Source organism: Bos taurus, chromosome 14 (genome assembly GCF_002263795.3).
Source record: "Bos taurus isolate L1 Dominette 01449 registration number 42190680 breed Hereford chromosome 14, ARS-UCD2.0, whole genome shotgun sequence".
NCBI classification, from domain to species: domain Eukaryota; kingdom Metazoa; phylum Chordata; class Mammalia; order Artiodactyla; family Bovidae; genus Bos; species Bos taurus.
Window position 1 is genome coordinate 16,252,955 of NC_037341.1, and position 26,831 is coordinate 16,279,785.

The following is a 26,831-nucleotide window of genomic DNA, read 5'->3' on the forward strand; positions in this document are numbered from 1 at the left end:
TGTCCCCAGTGAACAGTCTTCATATCTCTATATCCATCACGGAGGATGGTGAGCACTTGCCTTTATCCCCATCTTCAAACTGGAGGTGATGATGAGATCACAGAATCCTGAGCAGTCACCCTCCAGATCTTCCAGTCTGAAAGAAGACCCTGGGCAAGCTACTCAACCCCACTAGGACATGACTGCCCAAATTATATTTTCGGAATGATAATATCCTCCTCCTTCTCAGGGCTTGATGAGGAGGAAGCACTTAAGGTGACCATATAAATGTCGAAGGCAAAAATAATATGGTGGAGGTAATAATACATAGAGAAGTAAAAATGTGCAGTGACATTAAGAATGTCAATGCCATTTGAAATATAAATATACAGTGACTCTGTAAATGACGATGATAGCAGAAAGGATGAGAAGAAGGAGATGGTGATGCTTCATGGGTGTACTGGATGGGAATCTGTCGCCAGACTATGCAAAGGGGCTCCCCCTAACGACTCTCCCTGGCTCCATTCTCTCCTCTCGTCACTCTTGCCCTGCCACCAGGAGTCAGGATTGGAACGACACTCCTAGCAGAAGGGGGGAAACAATGGATTCATTTATTTTTCAAAAAAATAAAGCTGGCCTGCGAGCTACGGAGTCGCGACGGACCATGGAGAACAGCGACAAGGAAGGCATCGCCAAGCGCTGCGTCCACCTGCGCGCTGATGCCCTGGCCGACCCCGCCCTCGTCTCGCTGCACCTTCTGCCCTGCGGGGTCTGGGTTACCACCCCACCCCCACCCCCCACCCCCGCTCCGTGGGGCGCTTCTTCAGCCCAGCCATCCATCCTCCAGGGTCTTGATGCACTGGAAGTGTCGTTTCGGGGCCGTAGTCTACGTGCCGAGGAGGTGGTGGTGCTGCCCGGCTTCGTGGGATATGCGATGACAGAAGAGAAGGCAGAGGTGTTGGGGAGGCAAGATGACCACAGCGAGAGGAGCAGGAACTGGTGGAAACCCCGGAGGCACTGGAGCGGGACTTTGATGGCTTGATTGGGACCTCGACCGCTTGCTTGGAGCCACAGCCAGTTTCAGCAGCTTCACCCTGTGGGGCCTGGAATCTATCCCTGGTCCCGAAGCCAAAGTGCGTGGGCGCCTAACCTGGTGCACCCTAGCTGCAGCGATTCATGTACAGGTACCCGAAGACTGAGAGCCAGAGCTTGAAATTGAAAGCCACCGATCCCTTCACCCCAATAAACCCCTTCTTCAGTGTGGAGCCAGAGTCCCTCAGGCAATAAAGGAGCTCTTCACAGAAAAATCAATCAATCAATCTGACCTGATCACTCCCTTTCTTAAATCTCTTGCATGGTTAGGAAGAAAGTCAAACTCCACTTCCATACCCAGACTCTGATGCTGGGAGGGATTGGGGGCAGGAGGAGAAGGGAACGACAGAGGATGAGATGGCTGGATGGCATCACTGACTCGATGGACGTGAGTTTGAGTGAACTCTGGGAGTTGGTGATGGACAGGGAGGCCTGGCATGCTGCAATTCATGGGGCCGCAAAGAGTCGGACACGACTGAGCGACTGAACTGAACTGAACTGAACTGAAAGGTCCTTTGTATGTGGAAGAATAAACAGCCTCTACTTGTTTAGGTAACAAATAACATGATAGCAGAGGGCCCACCCAAGAGGCACTCAGCCAATACTAATTTCCTTGATGCCCCCACACTTCCTATTCTCTTCAACAGGGCAGAAAGAGAACTCTCTTATTTGCCTATTAACAAACAGTGTTTAGCTATTAGCTGCAGTTGACTAAATCTCAGATTGTTGGACACTGGTTCCCCATCCTATGGCCTGTGGGGACACAGTGACCTGCTTTTTCACTCTAAGGCCTCAGTCCCAGCGAATGTGGTCAAAGTCTTAGATTCTCAAGAAATTTTTAAGGAAATATTTTTACCCTCAAAATTGCTTCCATCTTTTCACCTAGAATGTTGATTTATTTTATTATTCACTGACTGAAAATTCATGAAATTTTGTGGTTAGAGTAAAAATGTCACACACAGTTCCATATGTCCATGCAGTGGGGCTGAGAAAATCTGACAATGAAAAAAACCACCATTTCTTCCTCTAGAGTTTAAGGGCCTCCAGTCTCTCTCTTTCTTTCTTTTTTTTTTTTTGCTTATAATATTTATTGCCTTAATCAGCAACATTGCTTTAAAAACTATAAATAGATACAAGACTCGATAAATAAGGATAATGGTCAAAGCACTGTATTTTCTTAAATTAGTTTCAAAATTCAAATTCTCAAATGCAAATGTAATATTTTGGAGTCATGGAGCTAAAAGGGGGCCTGAGAAACCAATTGTTCCAAATCAGACAGGCAACATGGAGAAATGGAAACAATGCTGGGTTCCATGAGGCACAGGACTTTGGGCAGATCACTTAACAACAAAGTCCTGGCCTGTAAAATGGGTGAATCTCATCTGCTCAACACTCCTGAGAAAACTGTGATAGTAAGTAGAAAAGTTGACCATGCTCTAGTGGCCAGGGATAAATACTCTCCACCTTCTTCATCTCTCTGGGCTCAAGGCCCATTTGGCTTGGGGAAGCAAGAGTAAAGAGATAATTAGAGAAAGTCATTGAACACATGTATGTAAGCAGTATTCAGATTTAGAAACAGGATACGATAGTACCCCAGAAGGCCCCTACATACCTCTTTCCAGGCATTAGACTCTGGGGGCAGCCACTATCTTCATTTCCAACACCTCATTTTATTTGGACCTGTTTATGATGTTCGTGTACATGGAACTAGACAGTTGAACCTTTGTTATGGCTTCTGCTCAACACTGTTTGTGAAATTCATTCTCATTGTTATGTGTTGTTATAATTTGCTTACACTTGTTCCCTGTAGTTCAATTACATAACAATATCACATTCATGTATCTGTTTTACTCTTGATGAGCATTTGGGGCTATTATGGACATTCGTGTGCGTATCCTTTGGCAAATATATGTGTGCCTATCTGTTGAGTGTATATCTAGGAATGAAATCACTGGGTCATGGGGTATATATATAAGTTCAGCTTTAGAGATACAGCCAATTAGTTTCCCAATTATTGTATTCATACCAATCTCTCCCCTCATAACCAGTGTGTGAGAGTTCCAGTTGCTCCATATCTCAACAGTTGATATTATCTGTCTTTTTAATTTTAGCCATTTTGGTGGGTTGGAAGTGGCATCATATTGCAGAATGATATTTTTAAGGTGTAAACTGGGTTATGTTACTCCACCAATAGTTTCGCTTTGCATGCAGAATAAAACCTAACTCTTCAGCTTGACCTATAAGGCCTTGGTTACCTCTGACTTTCTCATTGACCTCTCCCTCTACTCACTATTCCTCCACTCCACCAGGTTCTTTCTAGTCTTTGGATATGCCATGGTCATTCCCAGCTCAGGTCCTTCATATATTCTGTTTCTTCTGTCTAGAATGTTTTCTTTCAAATCAAACCATGAATGACTCTGCCTGGCTCATTCATACATTCAACAAATATTATGGAGTGATTATCAGATTTCTTATCAAATGTCACCTCCCTCCAAATATCCTTCCCTGATCACCATCAAGTGAGTCAAGATTACTCCACACCACAACCACCACCCCACGTTCACTCTCTAGACCCTTATAGCTAAGTCACTTCAGTCGTGTCCGACTCTTTGTGACCCTATAGACCATAGCCTTCCAGGCTCCTCTGTCCATGCAATTTTCCAGGTGAGAATAATGGTATGGGTTGCCATGCCCTCCTCCAGGGTATCTTCCCTACCCAGGGATTGAACCTGCGATTCTTATGTCTCCTGCATTGGGAGGCAAGTTCTTTACTACTAGCGCCACCTGGACCTTATCTTGCTTCATTTTCCTCGCAGCACTTATCACTACCTCCCATTTCCTCTTTTAAGATTTTGGCCTTATCACACAAGAATATAAACTAAGGGCAGATACAATCAGTGTATCTTCAACTAGAACAATGTACACAGTAGGTATACAATAAATAGTTATTGGATGAATAGAGAATAAAAGGGAAGGAATTCAGATAGCCTTCTCAAGGATAACAGAATACTAAAGCTAATGGAGTCTCTCCTATGTTTTTCTGTCTTGCCTCACACCATCATCCCACTTGACTGACAAAAATGAAGCTCAGAAAGATAAAGTGAATTGGCCAAATCAGCAGCAAAAATGGGGTTTGAATCCAAACTCATGATTTCAAGTTCTAGTACACTATTCTGCCTATAAAAACAGGGGACAAAATCTGATCGCATTTGAATGAGTCTCTAATTATTGAATGCTGGACATGAGGAACTGCTTCAACCTGGAGAAGTCCTCTCTCGTACCATAAAGGTTGACAACACATCAAGAGACTATGACACAGGAATCACCTCTGGTTTTTCCCCAGATCATCTCTGTCCTTGGTTCAGAGGAAGAGGATAATATTGGGAGGATAAATATAGATGAGGGTAGCTCTGAGTCTCCCATTCTCTCAAGAAAGGTACATAAACCATCTTGGCAGGAGCAATTTTACTGGGCTCCAAGGGCCTGAGATCTACCAGGAGATCATGCCCTACCGGGTGAGGGCCCTGTCTCATATGCTTAGTTTGGGTGAGAATCAGTGTGTACCACAATGTGATCCTCCGTGGCCAGTTGCATAATTGGATATGTAATCAGTACCTTCAAGAACTTAAGCCAAAAACACTCCTGACACCACTTCGATCTTGCTGAATCACCTCCAAACCCCATGACTGGGTGATTCATTGGTCTCCTCTGGGATCATGACTATCAGGTGCTGACCCAGAAATGAGAACTAAAGTCATAAGGAGAAAGATCCACTAGCTGGAACTCTGGTTTTTCCAGTGCTTCAACCTACTACTCCCTGAATCTCCAAGCAATGATGAAGACCATGTTGGTCCATCCTTATAATCTAAATAAATAGAAAAAGATAACCAGAGACCAAGTAGATAGGATAGGGAGCTAACAATTGAGGAAAAGTCAACTTGGGATGACAAAAAACATACAAATCAACAACCTTCTATCACAATTCCAAAATCCAAAAATCTCTGAAAACCTAAACTGTTTTGTTTTGTTGCTTCTTTGTTTTGTACATTTGCAGCAAATTCATTTGGCAGCAAATCATGACAACAAAAACTGACATGAGACTATTTTTAGGGGCTGAATCTATACTGTGTTCCAATGCCTGTGTTCATGATTAATTGATCCAGGGGTTGACAACTGACCCAAGTGGAGTACAGCAGAAAGTCTTCAAAGATGGCCACCATCTATTCCTTTCCTCTTCCTGTGAATTTGCTACTCCTTACATCCAGATAAGTCTATTTTCACCTATGCTTGAATCTGGGTTAATCTTAGTGAATTTTTCAACCAAAGATTATGGCAGAAGTGATGCTATCTGACATCAAAGTCTAGGTCAGAAGAAGCTTTGCAGCTTCAATCTTAGTCCTTTGGAACATTTGCTCTTGAAACTCCACTGCTACACAGTAGGGATATCAAGCAGCCCCCATAAAGAGGCTCACATGGGGAGAAAGTGAGGTCTCCCCATTGATGGGCTGACTGAGCCCCCAGCTGACAACCAGGAACCACCTGCCAGCCATGTGAATGCACCATGTTGGGAGTAGATCTTTCAGCAGCACCAGCTGTTGCTGCATGAGCTACACATCTGAGCCCTGCCCAAATTCCTGACCTGTAAATCATGAGATGAAACAAAATTATTGTCTGAAGTCACTACGTTTTGGGATAATTTGTTGTTCAGCAACAGATCACTCAAACGTGAAGCTAACCATAGTCTCTCTCTCTCTCCCAGGAATTTGAAATTTCAATTGGGGTTAAACAGATATTGGAAGTTTTAGGAGCTGAGTCTCATTAAAAGCAACCCTTGGTGTGCATTAGAATCACATGGAAAAGCTGTGTGACATGTATAAAGTTCTAGGCTACCACCCTTCTCCCAAATTTCTAACCTAGTCAGATTGGGTAGAACTTAGGAATATTTTCAGCAAACATTTTAAGCAAGCATCCCAGCTGATTCTGACATCATGGATTAAGAGTATGATTTGGATAAACAACTTAGAGAACCAGCACACACACATTCCCACTTAGACTTTCCCTCCCCCTGGGTCCCCAGATTAGCCTCGACTCAAGCCCCTGACAATCAGTGCTAGTTATTTGTGGCCTAAAAACAGGTTGGATCTCAAGGTCATGTGTATTGACAAAAGCCTATGTCAATTAAAAAAAAAAAAAACTCAGTAGAGGAGATGGTGGTGCTTGAATGCTCATTAACCCACAGTTCCCTCTAAATTGAATTTGAAGACTTAATCATCTTCCTAATTTTAGAATCCTAAAATATCTAGGATTGTGAGATTAAAGGCCTCTTTAAACTGCAATGTGAAATGCTATATATATTTTTTTTCTCCAAAAGGCAGAGCTCAGCAGCCACCTTGGGGATTCTTCTGGATTATATCACAGACAACAGGATCCTCTCAGTAAGACAGGCCGGCTGTGACAGCCATTATCTGCAGACAGAATTTTCAAAGGGCTGGTCAGTGTGCGTGAACTCTGGCTGAGGCAATTGCTTTGGGGAAAGATTTTCTTTGAGGAGTTCAGATAGGAGAGATGATTTACAGGCACTGGACTCCCACAGCCCTGCTCTAGTCAGACATGAATCGGGTCAAGGGCTGTGCGTTCTTTCCTATTTGAAGGTTTATTTGAGAACAAGAAAAAGAGAGAAAAAAAATCTCTGCAAGTTAAATTCGTGGACTATTCTTTTCCCACAGCCAGTCCAAAGAGGCAAATACTGTGTAAATGGACATTTGATAAGTCTCAAAGTGACAAGCCTGGAGTTTTCAAATATGGGGGTCAATGTTAGCAAACTTGGCAAGCAGGTGACATTTACTTCAGCAACCTTCTCCCAACTCTGTGTTTGGTATTACCTCTCCTTGCTTTATCCTCTGTCTTCAAATTGCCCTTCTGTTCCTCCACTGTTCCCCACACTTAGTTTCCCCACCTAGAGGTGACTTCTTTAGGAAATAACTGAAGCTCCAGCAGTGTCTTCCTCTCCGTTCTTCCATCAGCCCACCTCCTCCATCAAAACATAACTTTCTCATATCCATGCCCTCTGGACCCTCCCCATGCCTCACCAATCTGATGATTCATCCTTTTGGCAGCTCTAATAGAAGAGAATTTTTATTACTATCCTTCACATTTTGGTTTTGCAATTTATAGGGACCTCACAGAAGCAATCCCTTGGGAGTAAACTAGTAGTTAAAGCTTCAGGCTCACTGCAGTGAGGTGATAGGGAGACACTGTACACTGTTGATTCTATACATAAAACAGATAACTAATGGGAACCTACTATATAGCAGAGGGAACTCCACTCAATGCTCTGTGGTGACCTAAATGGGAAGTAAATCCAAAAAAAAGAGGGAATGTATGTAAACATATAGCTGATTCACTTTGCTGTCAGCAGAAACCAGCACAACATTGTAAAGCAACCATACTCCAATAAAAACTAATCAAAAAGAAGATATGGTACAATATAGAAGATATAAAGAAAATATATACACACACACAGTGGAATACCACTCAGCAGTTAAAAAGGACGGAATTTTGCCATGTGCAGCGCCATGGATGGACTTGGAAGGTATTATGCTGAGTGAAATAAGTCAGACAGAGAAGGACAAATACTTCTCTTTGTATGACATCACTTATCTGTGAAATCTAGGAAATACAACAAACTAGTGAATCTAACAAAAAAGAAGCAGACTCACAGATACAGAGAACAAAGTAGTGGTTACCAGTAGGGAGAGGGAGGGAGAAGGGGAAAGATAGGAGTAGGGGAATAAGAGCTACAAATTATTAGGTATCAAATAAGCTACAAGGGTACATTGTATAACACGGGGACTATAGCCAGTATTTTATAATAACTATGAATGGAGTATAACCTTTAAAATTTTGAATTATATTATATGCCTATAACATATAATATTTACAACAACTATATATGTGTCAATTTAAAAAAAAAAAGACTTTGAAGGGAAAAAAGGGCAATGTATGATTCCTTCTCTGTACTAAGCCAGCTCAGAGGCTCAGGGAGTTGCAGGGTCCTGGGTACTGAAGAAAGGAGAGTTCATTCTTAATGAGGGTATAATTGAGTATGTCCAGACTTTTGGAGTAAAAATGACCTTTCCTGTAACTTAGAATCTATTTATTCTTCCCTATGCAAATTTAAAAAACTTCTTTTTTAAAGCTGGAAAATAAAACCCACTCAAAAAATTAAATTTCAAGAAATGGAAACCTGAGACTCACCCTCCCAAGGTTCTACTGGCTGATTCCATGGCATGTTTTTGTGCGTGGTTTACACTCAAGACACATCACCACCCTCAGCCCTGCGTGGAAGAAAGGGGACACTGATCAGTTCCTCTGACCAAAGCTAATTTTCTAACTTGTCTACCTTAGACCCCAAGACTTCCTCCATGACTCTCTTTTCACATTAAAAAAAAAAAAAATCCAGACAAGAAATCAGAGCTGACTTCTAACCCAGGTTCTGCTGCTCACTATGGGGTTTTGAACTTAACAGAAAAATGAAGACTCCAAAACTTGGAAATTCTCTTCACCTTAAAATATCTAGGATTCCAAGATTGAAGGTCTCTGTTTAAAATATGAATTAATTCTCTGAAAAGACAGACACATTCATTGTGTATTGCCTACTCCCCCTTACAGATTTCCCTGGTGGCTCAGACGGTAAAGAATCCACCCACAGTGCAGGAGACCCAGTTCAATCCCTGGGTCAGGAAGATCCCTTGAAGAAGGGATTAGCTACCCACTCCAGTATTCTGGCTTGGAGAATTCCACAGGCAGAGGAGCCTATAGAACAGCTAATATTTGCCCGTTTCACTGCTGTGGAACCCAAGGTTAAGTAATGTGCCCAAGGACATATGGTTAGATAGCAAAGATTGAAGCCAGACAATCAGACACCAAAGACCAAGATCTTAACCAGTGTACAAAGCAAACTTATCTTAGTCCAGTCTCCCATAAATAAAAGTGTGTTACTGCTCAGTGTATTAAGATGGATAAAGCTAAAGGGGATTTGAGCTATGATCCAGGCTGTTGACAGATCCTGAGATCATTCTGACAGCAGCTCGGAGTGACAGAGGGGTGAATGTTTTTGGAGTGACAGTCCTGTCCCCAGAGCTTTTCAGGCCCCCAAAGAAAACCTTCTCTGTGTCCCTGATGTTCTTAAAAAGCACAGCAGACCAATTTCAACCATCCTGGACAAATGGTGGCCACCATCCCCCAGCCTGTGGAACGGCACCCTGACCCTCCCCTGGAAAATGCTTCTGGCCCTTTTCTGAGATGGGAAACTGGAATGAAAAGGAGGCAGGGAGGAGAGGTGAGGAGTGGAAAAAAACAAACAAAAACTAGTGTCCACATCTGTAAAACGCAGAGAGAAGCTGGACGAATGAGAGAACGTATTTCCACAAATGGAACCCAAACACGTTTCACACACTCTCTCGGCCTGACGAAGGATTAGCTGCTAAAGGCCACAACTGCGGGTACCACACTCTGTTTACAAAGCTCCTCCACCCTGCATGGAGACGTGACTTTCCGTGTCCTCACTGAAGGTCTGGTTGTCTGGTTACCTGAGCTGCCTCAACCCAAACAATTCTCAGAGTCTCTAGGACAGGAGTCAAGGAACAAGGCCTGGAGCCAGGTTGTCCACACAGGTTCACCGTCAGCTGAGCTACGTGTGTCTTCAAGAGTTTTCTGTATGCTTCAGAAAAGTCAGTGTCATGAAAGGTGAAAAAAGGTTGAGGAACTGCTCTTGATTAGAGGAGATAAAAGAAGCATGACGACTATGATCCTCCATTGCATTTTGGACCAGAGCAGGGGGAGGGATGGATATTACCATAAAGGATAAAATTGGACCAACTGACAATATTTGAATATGAAGTGTGTGTTAGCTAACAGTGTTTTACCCTAAAGCTAAATCTGATTAGGCCAGATACTGTTAAAAAATTTTTTTTGACCCACAACTTGTAGCCACTTGCCCAGGAAACCAACCTTTTATCTACAATAAACAGCCCAGGTAGCAGCCTGTTATAAGTCAGACTTGTAGAAAGCCAGATTGCTCTCTCTAGTAACAATGCAGGATGCCAAACAATAATTCAGTAACAATTGGTCCCAAATGGCCAGGACTTGATTAATAAGGGACACCTTCCTAATGCTTGTTCCTGCTCCCAACTTAGGATCAACTAGAGAAATTCAATCATGCACCCCTAACCAATCATGTGGATCCCCCACTTCTAGTTAGCCCACCTCCAGCATCCCCTTGTCAACAGCCTCCAATCAGGGTATACTTGAAGCCTTCCTTTTTCCCCACTATAAAGCTTTCCCACTCCTCTGCTTGTCTTTGCACCTCTGCCAAAATTCAAGTGATGTTAACCAACTCTCTTGCTATAGTAAGCTCAGCATAAATAGCCTTTGATATTTTTCATTTGGTGGGTCTTGGTTTATTTCCACAGTTCTGCAATTACATGAGAGAATGTCCTTACTCATGGGAAATATCAATGAAGAGTTTAGGAGTAAAAGGTTTTCTGAATGATTCAGGAAAATTCATATACATATATATAGAGAGAGAGTGATAAAGCAAATGTGGTTGCAAATTAACGATTAGTAAATCTGGATGAATGGCGAGAAACTTCTTTGTAATCTCCTTGCAACTCTTTTCTAAGTTTGTAATTATCTCCAAATAAAAGAATTTTTTTTGAAGTGTCCCCAGCTAATTGCTTATACTGAGCAGACAGACCACACCTGTTCAATAGATGATGGACTTATGTCTTGTCTGTGGTTCTCCCCTTACACAACCACAAAGGCAGAAGCCAGAGGCTCTCTCGAACCCACCCCTGAAGAGCAATCCCATCGTCCCCACACCCACACTTTCCTAACCCTCTCTGGCATTTATCTGTTTGGATCACTGGCTGCATGGAGAACCAGAGTGATCTTGGAGTCCCTTCTTCCCTGGGCCATGGGGCACAGAAGCAGCAAGATACTCTTCTCATTGTCAGCCCTCACAGACCCTGGGGCTCGTGATGCAAATGGCTCGTGAACTAAGGATTGCAAGGATGTTTGGAGATTGGCCATCAATTTCTTAAACTGAGTTCTTGGAACTGGCTGAACTTAACTATTATCTTCCAAAGCTGCTGTAGATGACTGTTTCCTCATCTTACCTTCTTCTTCTTCTCTCATGCAACATATTGTGGCCCCCTCTTCTTTATTAGGGTTTCCCTGGTAGCTCAGATGGTAAAAAGGATCTGCCTGCAATGCAGGAGACCTGGGTTCCATCCCTGGATCCGGAAGATCCCCTGTAGGAGGGCATGGCAACCCACTCCAGTATTCTTGCCTAGAGAATCCCATGGACAGGGGAGCCTGGTGGGTACAGTCCAGAGGGCCGCACTCTTATCCCTTCACCCACTGGTTCCTAAACTTTGCTACCAGTAGAATCATCTGAGGAGCTTTAAAACATACCGATGCGGGATACTGTGTCCCAGAAATTCTTATTCAATTGTTCCAAGATGAGGTCTGAGGTTTAGGGCTTTTGTTGTGTTTCTTTTGATTTTTTAAGTTCCCTAGAAGATTCTAAGGTCTCAGCCAAGATTGAGAACCACTACCTTAATGCACTGTCAAAGCTCTTCTCTCCCAGACTTCCCACCCTTCTGATTACTCTGGGGTGATTTCTGATCATTTCCTCAGGCCTCACTGAAGCTCCCACATAGGGGGAACTTCCCTGAAGTGGTTAGAATTCACTTGGCCTTTCTTTGAAAATCTTTCCACAACAATGAATTAAAGAAAGATGAGACACATGAAAACCTGCTCTGGTCAATAACAATCAAAAGGAACCATCATCATTTCCTATAAATAAACTCACCCCAGCATATATTTACAGGACAAAACCCCCAGCGGTGGAACAGCACACAGCACACGTCCCCTTGTGACTGCACAAACTGCCACAAGGCAGAAAACAACAGACAGTCCGTCCAGATGTAGATACAAGATACTGATGGTACGTGGGGCAGAGCGATGATGCAAGTGCATCAGATTTACAGCAGCAGGTGGTGGCCCTGCCTAGCAGGCGTCTACATGGTCATCCGACCTCTCAGTCACAGGAAAGAGAGAACAAGAAGGTCCAGCACCAGGGAGTCTGTTAAAAGATCTGCAGTTTGGATTCAAAACAGAGGGGTCTGGAAGATGCTGGGAAAGTATGTACTTGTACAGTTTTCAGTCCAGATATTTGCAGAATTATGAAGAGGGCTTCTAAAAATGACTTGTCTCTCTCCTGTCCCTGGCTTGGTCCAATTAAATGAGTCTCTATAGGTAGGCTATCCTACGTGGCGCTAGTGGTAAAGAATCTCCCTGCCAATGCAGGAGACACAAGAGACATGGGTTCGATCCCTGGGTCGGGAAGATTCCCTTGGAGAAGGAAATGGCAACCCACTCCAGTATTCTTGCCTGGACAATCCCATTGGCAGAGGAGCCTGGGAGGTTCATAGGGTTTGCAAAGAGTTGGACACGACTGAAGTGACTTAGCATGTGGGTAGGGCTCAGACACTGGTATTTGGGGAATTTCAGGGTTGGTTTTTGTTTTTTTTTTTTTTTGGTTGTACTATGCAACTTGCAGGCAGTTTGTGGGATTTTAGTTCCCCAATTAGGGATCGAACCCAAGCCCTCAGCAGTGAGAGCGAGGAGTCCCAACTGCTGGACCACTAGGGAATTCTCAGCACTGATATTTTTTAAAGCTCCCCAGATAGTCTAGGGTGCTGCCACTTGACTTTGAGTGTCACCTCCACAAGGAATCCTCTTGCCTCACCATCCAGGCAGGACCCTGGGCTCCCAGCCCCCTCAATGGCTCTGCAGTCTCATCATTTCTCCTACAGCCATCCCCTTAGCACTGCTGTCTCTTCTCACACTCCTGCTCCTGTTACACACATGTACGCATATACGCACACTCATAAACACTCACAGTAACACAGACTCTCACACACAGGGACCCAGAGAACAAACCTCTCAGCAAGTCCATGTGAGTCATAAGAGGCTCTTGCATGTGAGTTGTTCTCTTAACTACACTGTGAGCTTCCGGAAGTAACTGTGTCTTCTCACCCTGTGAGGGTCCCCACAGCATCTAGCAGAGTCCCAGGCTCCAGGAACTTTAAGTGCTAAATGTCCAAAGGGTCCACTGATCCCTTTAGCCAAAACTATCAGTGGACAATTCACCTCCTTGAGCCCCAGACTTGGTATCCTGAAGTAGACTCACACGGCTACTGAATATTCCATACCCTAGCCTGGGTTTGTGTTTTGGCTCCAATGCTTATGAACTCTGTGGCCTTCAGCTCAACCTGTTCTCTAGGCCTCAGCTTCTGTAGCAGCCAAATGACAACAAGAATGGTAATCCACTCTTGGCTGGGAAATCCCATGGATAGAGGAGCCTGGTAGGCTACAGTCCATGGGGTCACAAAGAGTTGGACATGACTTAGCAACTAAATGACAATAATTTTTTAGAGTAGCTTTGGACTCACAGCAAAATTGATTAGAAAACATGGACAGTTCCCAAAAACATAGATAGTTCTCTCCTCCCCACAAACTCCCCAATTATGAATGTTTCCCAACAAAGTAGTACATTCATAATAATTAATTAATTTTTGACACATGATTATCACGCAAAGTTCATAAATTGTGTTACAGTCTGATTTTGCTGTTACGTATTACTACCCACATCATAGCATTGTTAGATAATACTACAATAAAGTACTTTGCAATTACATGCATGCTAAGTTGCTTCAGTCGTGTCTGACTCTTTGCAACCCCATGACCATAATCCACCAGGCTCCTCTGTCCATGGGATTCTCCAAGCAAGAATACTGGAGTGGGTTGCTGTTTCTTTCTCCAGGGGACCTTCCTGATCCAGGGATCAAACCCACATCTCTTGCATCAGCAGGCAGGTTCTTTACCACTGGAGCCACCAAAGTGTCTGGCAGATAGAAAACACTCAATGAATGTTTCGATGAATGATTTCAGTAGTCACATCTACAGACCAAAGTTTGCTCTGAAATGATCCTTAAAGCCCAACTTGAGTGTGTGTAGCGTCTTCTCTAAACAAGGACAACCGCAAAAACGGTCTCCAGATGGTACAATGCCTAGCGCCGGTGTCCTCTCTGGGTGACTCTGCAGCTTGGGCTCTGACAATTTTCAGTTTAAAACAGCTACCCAGGAAGTGCCAATCCATGGCTCATCTCTTTCATTCTTCCCCTGTAAGGGAGTACAGAGCAAGTGGCAAAAATGTTTGAGATTAATCCTAGAAATTGGACCAGTCTCATAGATGCTGGGTTTCCCTGATGGCTCAGCAGGTGAAGAATCCTCCTGCAATGCAGGAGACCCAAGAGATGTAGGTTCAATTCCTGAGTTGGGAAGATTCCTGGGAGAAGAAAATGGCAACCCACTCCAGTTTTCTTGCCTGGAAAATTCCATGGACAGAGGAGCCTGGTGGGCTACAGTCCATGGGGTTGCAAAGAGTCAGACTGAGCAATTAAGCATGCATGCATGCTTAATCAGCCACAAGGCATGGGGTGGGGAGGTGGGGGTGAGGAGGTTAAGTGTGAATGACCTCAGAATCACCGGCAGAACTTGTTACATAGACAAGGGGTGAGTTCCACTGTCAGAGACTCTGATTCCAGAGGTCTGACTCAGTGGTTCTTCCAAACAACAGTCCAGGTGATTCTGGGGCAGGTAATTCGGATAATTGTTGAGACATTGATCTTGTAGACTAAACGAAGGGGGTTGTGAAGGAATGTGGTTCTGATGTCAGACACTTCAAGTTTGAATCAGTTACCTAATCTGTGAGTCTTAGTTTTGTCATTTGTAAGAGTAATAAAACCCATTTCACGGGATTATTATGAGTGTCAAATGCCTGGCATTCCCACAAGGGAATCTATAAGATGGGAAGAGGAGGCCTGTTGGGCAAACACATAAAAGTATCAGGCTTCAGAATCCAGGTGCAGGATGTATCTTGAAGACATGTGGGCTCTTTCCAAGCTTCTCTCTAGTTGTGGCAAGGGTTTAGTTGTCCCACAGCATGTGAGATCTTAGTTCGCCCAAACAGCAATTGTACCAGTGCCTCCCTGCACTGGATTCTTAACCACTGGACCACCAAGTAAGTCCCTCCTCTTGTGTTTTTTTAAGATGGTACATATAGGAAGGGGGCTTCCCAGGTGACTCAGTGGTAAAGAACCCGCCTGCCAAGGCAGGAGACACAGGCTCAATCCCTGGGTCTGGAAGATCCCCTGGCGAAGGGCATGGCTACCCACTCCAGTATTCTTGCCTGGAGAATTCCATGGACAGAGTAGCCTGGTGGGCCACAGTCCATAGGGTCACAGAGAGTCTGACACAACTGAGCATGCACATAGATATATATGACAACGAATATGTGCTATGAAGGGAATCATCCAGAATGAAGAAGAAAATGTGACGGTGCAGAAGGAAGAGGAAATAATTAGGAAGGCTAAGTGCTAGAGAGAGTGGTGGGAGCTGGACTCAGTGTGTCTGGGTCTTGCCAGGGAGCAAGGACCACAGAGGGTTGGAGCAGAGGGGAACAATTGTTGGGAGCTTTGTAGACTTGGCAGTGAAAGAAGAGGAAGTTCTCCTCTAATTATTTCTGTTTTCTCCATGAAAGTGAGAATGAGGGCGGAGATGGGAGAGATTGGAGAAGACAGGTGGTGAAATCACCCTTTTGGAGAATGGGACAAAAATTGACCAGAGAAATAGAGTTGAAAGGCTGTGTGTGTCTGAGAGCCCTCTTAAAAACGATGGTCCCCAATTTGAAGTGAGGTTACTCAACATTACTGAGTGCTCTTCTCCAGCCTTATTCAGCTCACTTGGTGTACAAGTCAAGAAGAGAGGGAGAGAGGGCAAGGGCTGATTGACACAGCGATCACGGATTCTAGGCTGAGCAGGAAAGTACGTGTAGATAAGCACACGTCACATTCACCATCACCGCCGTCTTCGACTGCTGGAGCAGTTGTTACTTTCACTTGTGTTTTAAAGCTACGAAATAGAATTTACTACAAGACATAGCATTTTATTTGCTTTTAAAACTTATTTTTTATATCTATAAAGATATGAAAGACCTTGGGAAAACTGGATTTTTTTTAATCTGTCATGATAGGCTCCCGGGTTTTTTGTTTTTTTTTTTTTTTATTTTTACAGAGTACAGATAAGACATAGGGAAGCCTGGGAACAACTTTCTCATGCAGTCTTCACCCACATAAGGGTCAGTTTCTGAGAAACCATGTGCTCTGCTGATGAACAACTCAGGTAGCGGTGGGAGGCAGATCTGGCCTCCAAGCCACTTTCCATCACTGACTGACTCTAGCCAGGTTCCTTCACTTTTTCACCCCAGTCTTCTCAGTCATGTAATCAGGAAACAGTAGCATGTACCTCCTAGAATGGCAATAAGGATTAAGTAAGAAAATCCATGTAAAGTGCCTAGCAAAGTGCCTGGTATATACCAAACATTCAGTAAAAGATAATCCTATTCTTCTATTAGATACTGACTTTCCCAGTCTCCCTTGTGCCCAAGAATGTCTAAATGACCTTGTTATGGCTTATGAGAGATTAAGAGAAGTCATCTGAGAGGCTTCTGAATTTTTTTTTTTTTGGTTTCCTATAAAGGAGGCAGACATGATATAATACACATAAGAGTCCCCAACCTGCATATGCACACACACACACACACACACACACACACACACACACTTTCTTTCATCTTTCTTCCTTGAATTGAGATGAAATGCTTGGAGTTGTGGTAGCTATTTTGTGATAAACATGAAGGCAACAGTCAAAAGCTAAAGACAGAAAAGCTGAAATGAAGAATTGACCCTAGATCCTTGATAAGACCCAGAGCTGATGAACCAACCTCAGAATGCTCTTCAGAGTTTTTAAGTGAAATAATAAATGCTTGAGTATTTAAGCCACTATTAATTAATTGCCACAGGACTTCCCTGATGGTCCATGGCTCAGACTCTGAACTCCCAATGCAGGGGGAAAGTTCCATCCCTGGTCAGGGACCTAGATCCCACATGCTGTAACTAAGAGTTTGCATGCTGCAACTAGGAATCCGCATGCCACAACTAAAGATACCAAATGCAGCAACAAAGATCAAAGATCTCGCGTGCTGCAACTAAGACCCAGCACAGCCAAATAAATATTTTTAAAGAATTAAAAAATCACATGTACCCCCATGGTGGATTCATGTCAATGTATGGCAAAACCAATACGATATTGTAAAGTAAAAAAAAAATAATAATACTAAATTAATTAATTAAATAAAATAAAAAATCAATCGTCACTCACAGCCTAAAGCATCCCTAATTGATTCAATAATATTGTCTATTAGGATTTATTCCAAGCTCCCATCATTGTTCCTTTTTTGACTTGGGGCAGGGAGTCACATCTCTGAGCACCAACTGGGCATTATGAGAGGCAGTACTTAAACCAGGTCATCCACAGTAATGTTGAGCTCCCCTATTATTTTCCATAAAGTCCTCCTCTACAAAGGCTCCAGTAAATGATGTCAGATTCGTGATCTCCAAAGAAGATTTAGCTTCGGGACCAGGGACCAGGCTTGATCACTCAAGAGCTTTTGAGTAGCAGAGTTTTATTAAAGTATAAAAGGGACAGAGAAAGCTTCTGACATAGACATCAGAAGGGGGACGGAGGGTGCCCCAGTTGCTAGTCTTAGCAAGGCCTTATATACTTTTACCAGACCCACTCCCACAACATACATCTTAAGATAACAACATTAGTCAGAAGATTCTATTGTTATATTGACAAAGACAAAGCAATGTAGAAAAAAGTTTGTCTTTTTCTTCTGCTTGAGAGCCCCAGACCCCTGTCTCTTTCTCAAGGGCCCCGGACTCCTTATCAACCTACCTAAGGATGAACTCTCTCACCAACACGATCAGCAAATGAGGGGCTCTTAGCCCTGCATGACTCAAAAATGCTTCTCAGAGATTCCTCCTTATGATACCATATTTGCAGTCCCCCTGGACCAATCCCAAGTTTCATGTGTCTCATATCATATTAACACTCTTCTCACTATTCTGGGTCATTTCCTGGGTATTCTAGTCTGCTTCAAAAGAAAATAGAAAATTTTTCATAATATTTTCAAAATAGAAAGTTTTTCAATAGAAAAACTTGTAATTCTGAGAACCAGGTTCCACAATTGCCCACAAGGGCAGAGAGATGTGAACATGTGAGCAAACACACAGAAACTTAACACAGTGCTTACTTAGCACAAAGGCTGGTCATAGTGGTCTCTCAATGAAAGGCCACTGTTATAACCACGGTCATGACCATTACCAGTCTATAACACAGTGGATGTCAATTCTAAAGTCAGCTCCTCCACAAAGGAAGGAAAGCCCTGTCCTTCCAAGTCCACCCACCCTCTGTGACTTAAAGATCAGGACTTCTGAGGTGGTGTGTTCCCAGGGCAGGAGGGGAATCCCAGGTGCTGGTAAGTGAGCAGGTACCTGATAGGTTACATGAAGAAAGAGGCGGGACTTAGACTGACCATTCAGAAGATGAGTCAGAGCCATGGTGAAGAATCACACCCTATCTTCCCAACCTGGGCTGAAAGTCAAGATGAATTTTGCATTATTCATCACCCAACAAGTATTTATTGAGGTACATGGCAAGTGCTCAAAATTGTACTGTAAAATTCCCCTAGAAAACAAGGGAGACAGTGAGATATATCCTGCAGAGGGGGTTTATGGCTTGATTAAAGGCATTCATTCCAGGAAAACATCCTCAGGTCTCGGCCATTCACTTTCCCGGAATTCTAACTGAGGTACTAAGCTGGAAGATCCCCAAAGATACACAGCAAGCTTCCAATGTGCTCTCCTCTAACACATACACTGCACCTCTATAAACAAGCCAGTCCAAGGCAACTAAATGATGATGTGGTGGGACTCCCCTTTATTTGGGGCCAAAGCAATAAGCAACCTCCTTGTGCTCTGGTCTCTGCTCTGCCCCGGTGGGGAAACACCACAGTGCCTGAAGTAGTGCAAGAGGGCAGGACCACAGCCAGGACTCCTGCATCTCCATTGGCAAACCACCCCACCACCTCCACCACTGAGTTGCTGCACAAGTACAGGCGGATCACAGAGCCTCCCTGGACCGCCATCGCCCATCTCCCTAAGTGCCAAGTGAAGGGGCTGAAATCAATGACTTCTGTGATGGTTATTTTCACATGTCAATGTGGCTAGGCCATGGTGCCCAGGTATGTGGTCAAACATTATTCTAGATGTTTATGTGAGGGTGTTTTGGGTGAGACTAAGCTTTAATCTGTGGACTTTGATAAAAAAACAAACGTATGGATACCAAGATGGGAAGGGGAGTATGGAATGGATTGGGAAGAGATTGGGAGTGACCTATATATACTGTTATGTATAAAATAGGGCTTCCCAGGTGGCACAATGGACTTCGAGTAAAGCAGATTCACTTCCCCAAGCAAGAGGGAATTCTGCGAGCAAATGGCCTTTGGACTCAAACTCATCTCTTCCTAGGTCTCCAGCCTGCCAGCTTACCCTGTAGATTTATTTTATACTCTTTCTGAGCCCATAATTATAAGAGCCAATTCCTTTTTTTTTAAGTATATATGTATATATGTGTGTGTCTATGTTAGATATAATATGTATATGTATGAATGTGTGGTTGTTTGTTGGTTGTTTCTCTAGAGAATCGTAACTAATACACTCCCCCAAACTCTTTTCTAGTTCTAAGATGCTGGAGTCTGACTGGTGGCAGAGGGGAAGGTGGGGGCCTATTTCTCAGGCTGTGGCTCCCCAGGGCAGGGATGTCAAAATGATCAGGACAATGTCCTCTTTCAGGAGGACTTATGCAATGGGCCTCCTCGGCACAGCAATAAATGCCAGCAGTTCCAGAACTGGGACACTATGTACTGTGGGGTACAGACAGAGATAAATTGATATGAATCCAGCCAAGAGGAATCCAAGGTAGGATGTTAGGCAGCCCACCGGGTTTGCCATCCACTGTCAGGACCTCCCCAGATACTCATTGCATTAAGACGCTGTTACCTCAGAGGCAGGAAGAAAGGTTTTTTGGTGTTTTTGTGTGTGTGTGTGTGATGGATGAGGTGTTGCTGTACAGCAGTGTCTGCTGCAGAGTAGACAAAGAGCCTGCCTCTGCGAGACAGAACTGGGGGAAGGAAGAGGGAGGGAGAGCAGACTGATACTGAAACCCATCTGAAGACCACAGCATCAGAAGCACCTGCCCCACACCAGCTGTCATCTGGATGCTCTGGGACTGTTTCAAGGCTATTTAACAACTCCAGGCAGATCCCAGCCACGGCTTTCAGAACTGGAGAGGCCACAGGTGGGAGATGGCAGCTCACTCTCAAGCTCCACTGCAGTCTCTTCTTCCTCCTCAAGTCCTGTGTGTCCTGTGCTCCATCCAAGGCCCTCTTCTCTTCCATTCTACACCCTTCTATGTTGTCCCAAAACTTCACCCCTCCTGTTCTGCTGTGCTCCTGAGCAGAGCTCCCAGAGAATGCAAGCATCATGAGAGCAAAGACGGTCACCTCCTGTTCTCTGCTATGCCCCCAGCACCTGGAACAGCTTCTGGACCATAATCAGTGATTAATAAATCTGTTTATTAATCTATGAATTGATGAATGAACTGCACACAGCCACGTGTAGACATCTCCACTTGGGCTCTCCTGGACTGAGCGTGTATAAAACCAAACACTTGATTTTCCCTCAAAACCTGGGATCGTCTCTCCACCACCCATTTTCTTGCTAAGACCTGACATCTGGGCATCACCCTGATCTCCTTTGCTCTCTTATCACCTCCCAATTTCAATGAGTCTCCAAGTTCTAATCTTCTTAATATTTCTTAGGTGTTCAGTTTTCTCTTCCTTCACCTAGAATGAGGAAGGAGGCACCATCATTCCTTTTGTAGTATAGTCATCTGTTGACCTTTCTGCTTTAGCAATCAGCCATGTGACAGCAAAGCCCTAAAGTTCTGACATTTATCTGTATGCGTGACGGGGTGGTGGTAGAGGAGGTAGTTCCCAGAATCCGAATACTCCCTTCTTATTTGCAGAAAATCCTCCACTAAGTGAGAGACAGTGAAAAGCCAGGCCTCTGACTTCCCCAACAGAAGTCAAGGGAGCCATCGTACTCTCCCTGCAGTCATGATCACATGACTTGGCCCCAACCAAACAGAGGCCTCCTCCCCAGGAATAAAAATCTGGGGGGAGGAAAGCAAAGAGGGAGGTTCACTCAGAACTTTTCCATGCTCCAGCCTTCGTGGGGGCTGTCCCAGCAGGGTGGCGCTGGCAGTGAGTCCTAACCAGCAGACTGCCCCTGGGGTAGGCCCTGGGCTGTGTTCTCTGCAGCCTGGCTCCCTTGGCCCTGCCTGCTGCCCAATTCCTGCTCTCCATCACTCTGAGAAGTGAGCAGTAGTCTTCTGACACATCCCTCTTATTCATAAGTTTATTAGAATCAGTTTCTGGGCTATAGCTAAGAACTCTGACGGCCAAACCTCGTGTTGCCTGTCCTAAACTCCAGCATCTAACAGAGTGCTTGGTTGTTGTTGCTGTTGTTTAGTGGCTCAGTCGTGTCCAACTGTTTGTGACCGCATGGACTATATCCCACCAGGCTCCTCTGTCCATGCTATTTCCCAAGCAAGAATACTGGAATGGGTTGCTATTTCCTTCTCCAGGGGATCTTCCCTACCCAGGGATGGGACCCATGTCTCCTTCATTGGAAGGTGGATTCTTTACCACCAAGCCACCAGGGAGGCCCAGAGTGCCTGGCAGCTAACAGGTAATGTGTTCAGTTCAGTTTAGTTCAGTCGCTCAGTCGTGTCCAACTCTTTGTGACCCCATGAATCACAGCATGCTAGGCCTCCCTGTCCATCACTAACTCCCGGAGTTTACCCAAACTCATGTCCATCAAGTTGGTGATGCCATCCAGCTATCTCATCCTCTGTCATCCTCTTCTCCTACTGCCCCCAATCCCTCCCAGCATCAGAGTCTTTTCCAATGAGTCAACTCTTCACATGAGGTGGCCAAAGTATTGGAGTTTCAGCCTCAGCATCAGTCCTTCCAAGAACACCCAGGACTGATCTCCTTTAGAATGGACTGGTTGGATCTCCTTGCAGTCCAAGGGACTCTCAAGAGTCTTATCCAACACCACAGTTCAAAAGCATCAATTCTTCAGCGCTCAGCTTTCTTCACAGTCCAACTCTCACATCCATACATGACCACTGGAAAAACCATAGCCTTGACTAGACGGACCTTTGTTGGCAAAGTAACGTCTCTGCTTTTGAATATGCTATCTAGGTTGGTTATAACTTTCCTTCCAAGGAGTAAGTGTCTTTTAATTTCATGGCTGCAATCACCATCTGCAGTGATTTTGGAGCCCAGAAAAATAAAGTCTGACACTGTTTCCACTGTTTCTCCATCTATTTGCCATGAAGTGATGGGACCGGATGCCATGATCTTAGTTTTCTGAATGTTGAGCTTTAAGCCAACTTTTTCACTCTGCTCTTTCACTTTCATCAAGAGGCTCTTTAGTTCTTCACTTTCTGCCATAAGGGTGGTGTCATCTGCATATCTGAGGTTATTGATATTTCTCCCGGCAATCTTGATTCCAGCTTGTGCTTCTTCCAGCCCAGCATTTCTCATGATGTACATGATGTACAATATGAAAAGATAATGGATTAGGGATGAATTAAAGGAGGAAGAAAGGAAGCAAGGGAAGGAGGGGAGAGAGAGGAAGGAAAGACAACCATTCTTATTCATTTTTGCCCTTTGGCAACTTCTCAGGTGAGCTTGGGAGTAGGGAGAGAAAGGCTGGGACACTGTGGACCACTCCAAGTATATGAGCTTCAGTGGGATGCATGCTGCTTGTTTGTTTTGTGGTTTTATTTTGTTGGGTTATGTTTTGTTTTGTTTTTCAGCACTAGAATTCTCCTCCCTCTTCACTGGCTGTATCTGGAAGTCCTTAGGAAGTGTGAGAAAATGTACCATCCCAAATTCTGAGAAATCACTAGCAATCAGGCAATAAGTTGACAGCCAAGTACAACAGTGACTCCAGTATGACTCCCTGAGCCGGGAAAGCAAGGCGAGGAAGGAGTAGAACCTGTGCGATTGTGGAGAGAGAATAGGAAACTGAGATTCTGGGAAGGCACATAAATAGAGCTTGTAAAATGCCCATGCTTTATGAAAACCAGCTGAGAGTATAAATAACTTTTCCAAAAACCATTCTGCCATTCCCTTGGACACAGTAATTACACATCTAAGCACCTATCTTAATGAAGCAATCAGAGATATGGACACGTGTATCACAACTACTGAAGCCCAAGCACCAGAAGTCTGTGCTTTCTGCAACAAGAGAAGCCACCGCAGTGAGAGCCCGTGCACCGCAACTAGGGAATAATCCCCTCCAGCAGCAACTGGAGAAAGCCCAAGAGCAGCACCATGGCCCAGAGCATCCATAAATAAATAAAATAAAAACGAAATATGGACAACAGGGAATTCTCTGGTGGTCCAGTGGTTAAGACTCCATGCTTTCAACGCAGGGGGCATGAGTTTAATTCCTGTCTGAGAACTAAGATCCCACATGCCACATGGCCAAAAAATAAAAAGAAATATGGGAAGATTTTATGTATAAGAATCATCACGTTAATATTATTTATAACTAGAAAAACGACATTAAGAAAATAGCTGAGTAATACATGTCTCTTTGATACAATGGAACATTAGGCAGGCATTAAAAATAATGTTCACAAAGGGGTCTTAAAAGTTACAAGAAAATGTGGTGACATAATGTTATATGGAAAAGACATGGGAAAGGAGCATCTCTTCAGTAAATGGTGTTAGTAAAACTAGACATCCATGTGCAAAAGAATAAAATTAGACCACCATCTCATACCATACACAAAATTAAAATGGATTAAAGACTTGAATGTAATACCTGAAATCATAAAACTAAGAGAAGAAAACATAAATGACAATCTCCTTGATATCAATCTTGGTGATGATTTTTTGGATTTGATACTGAAAGCCCAGGCAACAAAAGCAAAAATAAACAAGTAGCACTTCCTTAAAGTACAAGCTTCTGCACAGCAAAGAAGCCATTAACAAAATGAAAAGGCAAGCTATCAAATGGGAGAAGATATTTGCAAGTCATATATCTGATAAGGGGTTAATAAAAGATGCCTACTCCTTGGCAGAGAAGTTATGACCAATCTAGACAGCATATTAAGAACCAGAGACATTTCTTTGCTGACAAAGGTCCATCTGGTCAAAACTATGGTTTTTCCAGTAGTCATGTATAGATGTGAGAGTTGGACCATAAAGAAAGCTGAGCACCGAAGAATTCATACTTTTGAACTGTGGTGCTGTAGAAGACTCTCGAGAGTCCGTTGGACTGCAAGGAGATCCAACCAGTCCATCCTAAAGGAAGTCCTGAATATTCATTGGAAGGACTGATGCTGAAGCTGAAGCTCCAATACTTAGGTCACCTGATGTGAAGAACTGACTCACTGGAAAAGTCCCCGATGCTGGGAAAGATTGAAGGCAGGAGCAGGGGACGACAGAGGATGAGATGGTTGGATGATGTCACTGACTCAATGGACATGAGTTTGAGCAAGCTCTGGGAGGTGGTGATGGACAGGAAAGTCTGGCATGCTGCAGTCCATGTGGTCGCAGAAAGTCGAACACAACTGAGCAACTGGACTGAACTGAACTGATTCAAAATATATAAAGAACTCATACAACTCAACAGCAAAAACAAACAATCCCATTTTAAAATGGGAAGAGAATAGACATTTTACAAAGACATATAGATGGCCAATAGACACATGAAAAGGTGCTCAATGTCACTAATTATTGGAGAAATGCAAGGCAAAACAACATTGAGATCACTTCACATCTACCGGAATGGCCATTATCAAAAAGACAAGAAATAACAAGCGTTGGCAAGGATTTGGAGTAAAGAAATCACTTGTGCACTGCTGGTGGGAATGTAAATTGGTGAAGCCGCTGTGGAAAACACTATGGAGATTCCTCAAAAAAACTAAAAACAGAACTACTATATGATCCAATAATTCCATTTCTGAGTGTTTATCCAAGGCAAACAAAAACAGTAACTCAAAAAGATAAACGCACCCCCCTATTCACCGCAGCATTATTTACAACACCAAGACATGGAAGCCACCAAAGTGTTTATCATTGGATGAATAGATAAAGAAAATGTGCTATATGTTTATAATGGAATATTATTCAGCCATAAAAAGAAGGAAATCTTGCCGTTTGCAACACTGTGGATGAAACTTGAGGACATTGTGCTAAGTGAAATAAGTGAGACAGAAACAGACTGATACCATATGGTCTTACTTATACGTGAAATTAGAAAAAAAAAAACTGAACTCATCAACAGGGAAGAGATTGGTAGTTACCAGAGATGAGGGTGGGGAGCAAAATGAACGAAGGCTGTCAAAAAGTACAAACTTTTAGTTATAAAATTAATGTGCAGCATGCTGACTATAGTAATATTGTGTTGCATATTTGAAAGCTGCTAAGAATACAGATCTTAAAAGTTCTCATTGTATTAAAAAAAATTGTAACCATGTATGGTGATGGATGTTAACTAGACTAATTGTGTTCATCATTTCACAATATACACAAATGTCTAATCATCACATTGTACACCTGAAACTAATATAATGTTGTATGTCAATTATGTCTCAACTTCAAAAGTAATAAAATACAATTTAATAAAGAAAAGATGCATGTAAAATAATGAATAGAGCATGGTCACAAACAAAGAAAAATACCTACATGGGAACAAAGACTGAGAAGAAATGATCAAAATGTTATCAGGGGTTGTCTCTACATAATGGAATTATGTAACTTTCTATAGTTCTCTATAATGGGTCAATATTAATTTGTTGATCAAGAAAAAGGACATACAGTAAAATCCTGGAGTTAAAAATGAAAATTAGATCACCAATGCTATATTTTGTTTTCAGGTTTTTCATTATTTTATCTATTTATTTCTTTATTTTAATTGTATGTGTGGCTGCCCTGGGTCTCTGTTGCTGTGCACGGGCTTTCTCTGGTTGCAGCGAGCAGGAGCTCCTCTCTAGTTGTGGTGCGTGGGCTTCTCACTATGGCTTCTCTTGTTGCTGAGCACAAGCTCTGGAACACAGGCTCAGCAGTTGTGGTACATGGGCTCAGTTGCCCTGTGGCATGTGGGATCTTTCTGGACCAAGGATCAAACCCATGTCCCCCGAGTTGGCAGGTGGATTCCCAACCACTGGATCCCCCAGGGAAGTCCTCATATTTTGCATTTAATTCAGAGCTTTTGGGTTGATTCTGAGGCTAAAGAAGCCCTACCTTCTGCCCAATCCCCTTACCTGCCACCTGCCACCTTCCTCTCAGGTGAAGTTTGAAGGGAAGTTTCTGCCATCTCCTGGCACATAGGCCCCTCCTTTCCCCTTATGATTCTAGCCTGTTTCTCTCACCGAAACTTCACCCCTACCTTCTCAGATCTTTAGTTTGGATTCATTAACCTGGCCCATGGGTGACGCGTCTTCTAAGGAGCTACTCTCTCAGGTAGGTGTGTCTCTACAAGGATGCGACAAAATAACCCATTTTCAGTGACTAGGACGTGTGGCATGTGTCACAACCATCCACCACTTGAAAACTTTGGGATGACAACCCATAATTT

At 43.5% G+C, this 26,831-nt stretch overlaps 1 long non-coding RNA gene and 1 pseudogene across 2 annotated transcripts in view; one reads left to right on the forward strand and one right to left on the reverse strand.

The window, feature by feature from the left end:
- The first annotated feature begins 284 nt into the window (after positions 1 to 284).
- LOC132342189 (ribonuclease H2 subunit C-like) lies at positions 285 to 3,382 on the forward strand (annotated as a pseudogene).
- Positions 3,383 to 7,809: 4,427 nt separating this feature from the next.
- LOC100848930 (uncharacterized) overlaps positions 7,810 to 26,831 on the reverse strand; it is a 33,184-nt gene continuing 14,162 nt past the window's right edge. The window contains exon 4 of one of the 2 annotated variants that reach the window (XR_009490466.1): positions 7,810 to 8,408. This is a non-coding gene — a long non-coding RNA (uncharacterized lncRNA). Of the gene's footprint in view, positions 8,409 to 16,515; positions 23,238 to 26,831 lie in introns of those variants that run through there. The other variant, XR_009490465.1, reaches the window with a different exon arrangement.